This window comes from Panulirus ornatus, chromosome 65 (assembly GCF_036320965.1).
Source record: "Panulirus ornatus isolate Po-2019 chromosome 65, ASM3632096v1, whole genome shotgun sequence".
Lineage (NCBI taxonomy): Eukaryota > Metazoa > Arthropoda > Malacostraca > Decapoda > Palinuridae > Panulirus > Panulirus ornatus.
Genome location: NC_092288.1, coordinates 12,076,059 through 12,082,058, shown reverse-complemented (window position 1 = coordinate 12,082,058; position 6,000 = coordinate 12,076,059). Strand labels below are relative to the sequence as shown.

At 42.4% G+C, this 6,000-nt stretch overlaps 1 protein-coding gene across 1 annotated transcript in view; it reads left to right on the top strand.

Moving 5' to 3' along the window:
* Positions 1–404: 404 nt before the first annotated feature.
* The window catches only part of LOC139746460 (uncharacterized), a 370,524-nt gene continuing 364,928 nt past the window's right edge, over positions 405–6,000 (top strand). The window contains exon 1 of the mRNA XM_071657717.1: positions 405–517. The gene's annotated coding sequence lies outside the window, so the exon portion shown is untranslated. The remainder of the gene's footprint in view (positions 518–6,000) is intronic.

Here is a 6,000-nt window from a genome sequence, read left to right as displayed (position 1 = left end):
CGAGACCAACATACTGACCCATATACGGGACGAGACCAACATACTGACCCATATACGGGACGAGACCAACATACTGACCCATATACGGGACGAGACCAACATACGCATATGTGTGACCATTACTCCTGGAGGCCAGGATGTCTGTCAGTGGAGCGAGAAGACTAGTGGTCACAGCAGCGTGTGGTCGGGTCATGCGCTGACCCAGTAGAGTGACCATGATGGCAGAGAGGGAGAAGGGTGAAGGCCATTGTGGTAGAGGGAGTGAGGGGGAGTGTGATGATGAAGGTTGAGGGTTGGGGGAGGGGAAAGAGAAGGAGAAGTAGGGGAATATTATGTTGGTGGTGTGAGGGAGGGAAGGGCTGTGTGGGGTGGCACCGGGTGGGTCAAGCAACATGCGAACGACCAGTCTGGCCTCAGCCGTCGGCGGGGAAGGTCGTGTGTCGCTCCTCTCGCCTCCGCTGCTCTGCCATTCCCCCCCCAACAGGCCACGCTCCGCTCCGACCGCCACCGCCGCCCAGTAATTAACTTTTCCTCCTTCTGTTCTAACCTTACCTATACATATATATATATATATATATATATATATATATATATATATATATATATATATATATATATATATATATATATATATATATATATATATATATAAAATCTTATAAACAATGAATATTCTTTCCCCAGTATTGAGGGCACACGAGTACTTTCTCAAATGTCTTCCGTCGTGACATCATACAGACCCCGTCGCTTGTCTGTTGAGGTGGACTTGTAACAGTTCCTCGTAAGAGAGTCAGAAAAAAGGGGACGGACGGACGGACCACCACCACTGACTGCCCTGGGGCCCTGCTACAGCGTCAGACACAGAGCCACAGGGTAATTTAGGCTACCGTGATACGAAAGAATCTTTCGTCGTGGCTTCTTACATAGATCGCAGTGTTGTGAATCCTGACGGAGGGGAAGTGTTGATCGCTGTGGCTAGAACGCGTCAGGAGGGGGACTAGATCTTCCCTAACCTCCTCCAGGACTTCCCCAAAACGGCCCGAGACACGTCTGGGTAGCTGCAGGCGGGATAAGGACCCTGTTGGGGGATGTCCCTCGTATCTCTATAGACTCACTGACTTGACGAAGAAAATCCAGAGAACGGAAGAAAATCACAATTATGCATGTAAGGAAAGACAGACAACACTTGTCCTTTTGGTTCACACGTCTGCCTTGTCATCTTTGAAGTTGTATGTAACACATATGAATGGATGAGGTATATCTAAAGCACAGAAGTAGATGAGGTAGACTCAAAACATGTAAATGGATGATGTAAATACTTTTACCTGGGAAAGTGAGATGTGTAGTTCCTTAAACTGACGAAGGGGTTGGATGGAGCATTTACCCTGTTGCCAAGAACTGTCTGTGGCAGTTTGCGTTGTTAAACACACCTCAGTGTTTGCTTCGCTCTCTCCACAATAAGACTTTCTTTGAAGCAGAATTCGGTAAAGCAAGACCCGTCGTGTCAGACCTGTGATGTGGGACCTGTGATGTGGAGAACCTGTTGTACAAGACCTGTGATGTGGGGGACCTGTTGTACAAGACCAGGTCATGTGGGACCTGTGATGTGGGGGACCTGCCGTACAAGACCTGTCATGTGAGACCTGTGATGTGGAGGACCTGTTGTACAAGACCTGTCATGTAGGACCTGTGATGTGGGACCTGTCATGCACGACCTGTGATGTGCGTGACCAGTGACGGGAGACATGAGACACGTGACATATGATGTGTCTTGTGATATGAGACCATAGACGAGATCTGTTGATATGAGCTGTGATACGAGACCTGTGGTGTGAAATCGTTGAAGTAAGACCTTCGGGGCGAGACCTGTGGTATGAGACCACTGAGAGGCAGTCCTGTGGTACGAGACCACTGAGAGACAGTCCTGTGGCACGAGACCATCGAGAGATAATCCTGTGGTACGAGACCCCTGTGAGACAGTCCTGTGGTACGAGACCATCGAGAGATAATCCTGTGGTACGAAACCCCTGAGACACAGTCCTGTGGTACGAAACCCCTGAGAGACAGTCCTGTGGTACGAGACCACTGAGAGACAGTCCTGTGGTACGAGACCACTGAGAGACAGTCCTGTGGTACGAGACCACTGAGAGACAATCCTGTGGCGTGTCTTCTGCACGGATGACCTGGTAGACGAGAAGCTTTGGACCAGGAACGTCCATCCAAGACCTGATGACCACGACCCTACACACAAGAACCTGTGACCCGAGACCTGTCATACAGGGGTCCGATAAAACGAAAGCTCTCAAGCAAAAACCTGTGACCTGAAGCTAGATGGAGACCTGTGACTAGACCCTTCGTTGCAAGGCTTTGACCTGACTGAGACCTGTCTGGAGGAAAGACCTGTAAATAAAAAGAAAAAAAGGGGGGGGGGGTCGAAACCTGCAGTGTGGGGACAATTTTTTTGAGACCTGTGGGGCAAGAACCTGAAGAAGGAGATTCTCTGGTCGGTAATCAGAGCTAAATCTGTGGGAAAGAAGCTTTTTCGTCGTCAAGTTAAACATTGGTCGACCAGAACTGGACAAGACTCGTGAACTAGGACCTGCCCATGACCTGTAGGGGTAAGCTCTGTGGCTGGAGGACCTGTACAAGACCTGGCGTGAGGGAACCTGTAGGCTAGGACCCTGTTTGCAAAAGCTTATGGTTGGGAGATGTGTGTGGTCAGGAACTCTACAAGACCTGTAGGTCAGGACCTGCATAAGACCTGTGGATTAAGACCTGTAGGGGAATAAGTGAAGACCAGGTCCTTCACAGGGCATGACCTGTAAAGACCTGACAGGTTGGAGACAGGTTCTCAAAACCTCAGCATAACATGTTCAATATGACAGAAAACAAAATATTTGTTCAGTATGACAGAAAACAAAATATTTGTTCAATACGACAGAAAACCAAATATTTGTTCAATACGATAGAAAACAAAATATTTGTTCAATACGACAGAAAACAAAATATTTGTTCAATACGCCAGAAAACCAAATATTTGTTCAATACGACAGAAAACAAAATATTTGTTCAATATGACAGAAAACAAAATATTTGTTCAATACGACAGAAAACAAAATATTTGTTCAATATGACAGAAAACAAAATATTTGTTCAATACGACAGAAAACAAAATATTTGTTCAATATGACAGAAAACAAAGTATTTGTTCAATATGACAAAAACAAATTATTTGTTTGATACAGTAGAAAGCAAAATAGTTGTTCAATATGACAAAAAACAAAATATTTATTCAGTTTAACAGAAAACAAAATATCTATACAAAGTATTTCATTTATAAAAACTTAATCACCTCGTAGGATTTTAGACTAACTCCTATTTTTAATTGTAGAATAATTCATGGTTGTAGATACACAACATTCTAGTATTTTGCATTCAGTATTTTAGGTCTTTGTACATGAAATATTTTTAAGGTCTGAATGAACATTTTAAGGTTGTTCTTTATCTATGGTTATTAAGCTCAAGTATGTAAGTATCATAGAACATCTTGTAGTTGTGAACTGGATTTTAAAATGTTGTAAATCGAATGTTTTTAGGTGAGGTAATATTTTGTTTATGTTTATAAACAAAACATTTTAAGGATATAAACGTAATTTTTGGGGTTGTGAACTTAAGTTTTAGGAGTGTAAACTCAATGTCTATTGTTGTAAACTCAGTTCTTTGGGTGTATTCTAAATATTGTTGATTGTAAAAGAAAATAAAAGATATTTAGGGAAACAAAGAAACATTTTAGAGATATAAACTTTGGGGTCGTAGAGATTTTAGGGTTTTAAGTTGTTGAACAAATATTTTAGGGATGTAAGGAGAATGCATTTAGGGATGTAAAGAGAAAATCCAGGGTTTTAGGTTTGTAAGAAAAGCATTTTAAGGATATATAGACAGTAGTTTAGGGCTGTTAAATGTATGTTCTTAAGGGTGTAAAGGTAATATTTTAGGGGCGTATAGAGAGTATTTTAGGTGTGTGAAGAGTATGTTTTAAGGATGAGGAGAGCATATTTTAGGTGTGTGAAGAGTATGTTTTAGGGATGAGGAGAGCATATTTTAGGTATGTGAAGAGTATGTTTTAGGGATGAGGAGAACATATTTTAGGTGTGTGAAGAGTATGTTTTAGGGATGAGGAGAGCATATTTTAGGTGTGTGAAGAGTATGTTTTAGGGATGAGGAGAGCATATTTTAGGTGTGTGAAGAGTATGTTTTAGGGATGAGGAGAGCATATTTTAGGTGTGTGAAGAGTATGTTTTAGGGATGAGGAGAGCATATTTTAGGTGTGTGAAGAGTATGTTTTAGGGATGAGGAGAGCATATTTTAGGTATGTGAAGAGTATGTTTTAGGGATGACGAGAGCATATTTTAGGTGTGTGAAGAGTATGTTTTAGGGATGAGAAGAGCATATATTAGGTGTGTGAAGAGTATGTTTTAGGGATGAGGAGAGCATATTTTAGGTGTGTGAAGAGTATGTTTTAGGGATGAGGAGAGCATATTTTAGGTATGTGAAGAGTATGTTTTAGGGATGAGGAGAGCATATTTTAGGTATGTGAAGAGTATGTTTTAGGGATGAGGAGAGCATATTTTAGGTGTGTGAAGAGTATGTTTTAGGGATGAGAAGAGCATATTTTAGGTATGTGAAGAGTATGTTTTAGGGATGAGAAGAGCATATTTTAGGTATGTGAAGAGTATGTTTTAGGGATGAGGAGAGCATATTTTAGGTGTGTGAAGAGACACAGTCTCGTCCTCACTTTGGATCAGACAGAGAATTAATGGCGTTTGCACCGATGAAGTCCAGTGACAGTGATTGACCGCAGTGATATGCTGCAGTGCCGGTAAAATTTTTTGCGTTAATGAGAAACACTGACAGTGAAATATTATGATAATGGGAGGACGTGGCAGTGATCCAACGCGGGAGTGAGTGGCACTGATAGCCCCGATATGATACGGGGCAGTTAATGAGAGACAGTGGCAGTGAAATACTGTGATGATGGGAGGTTGTGATTTATATAATTTATTACGGTGATGAAAGGCAGTAATACAGAACGAGAGGTATTGGCAGTGAAATATTCCAATAACGAGAAACAGTGAATACGTCACTGGAGAACTAAAGATAGTAACAGTGCATTGTTACGCTGGATGTGAGAGGCAGTGACAGTGAAAAGCCTGGATTGATGGGAAAGGGCAGCAGTGAATTACATGACTGAGAGAGAGAGAGAGAGAGAGAGAGAGAGAGAGAGAGAGAGAGAGAGAGAGAGAGAGAGAGAGAGAGAGAGGTGTCTGGCACTGCGTTAGTTTGATGATGAGACTAAAAGTTTAGTTAGTTTCGTGACGAAAGTATCAGTGAAATATCTTGGTGACGAGAAGAATCAGCAGTGAACTACAGTGATGGTGAGTGAGTGTAGATTATTTACATGATGGTGTAAGAGTGTGGCAGTGAATTGCTTTCAAGGTGGGTGAGCGTGGCAATGTAATACTTCGTTGGTGAGAGAAAGTAACAGTGAATTACTATGATGGGAAAGAAGTGCCAGCGAATTACACTCTTGGTGAATGGAAGTGGCAGTGAACTACACTGATAGTGAGTGAAAGGAGCAGTGAATTACCTTGATAGTGAATGAAAGCAGCAGTGAATTACATTAGTGCTGAATGAAAGCGGCAGTGAATTACTTTCACTGGCAGGGAACAGGAGCAGTGATGTGCTCTGACGTTGAGAATAGATAGAAGTGATCTATCTATTAAGCATAGCCACTCTTATCCTGGACACTCCCTTATCTATTAAGCATAGCCACTCTTATCCTGGACACTCCCTTATCTATTGAGCATAGCCATACGTTCCTCCACTCTCATCCTAGGCACCATCACATCACCCATACCACACATATCTGCTTCCCAGTTGCTGGGCAAGAACCATATAGGTAGCGTCATTACCTTCCTCTTTGTTCTGTCCTTGTGAGGA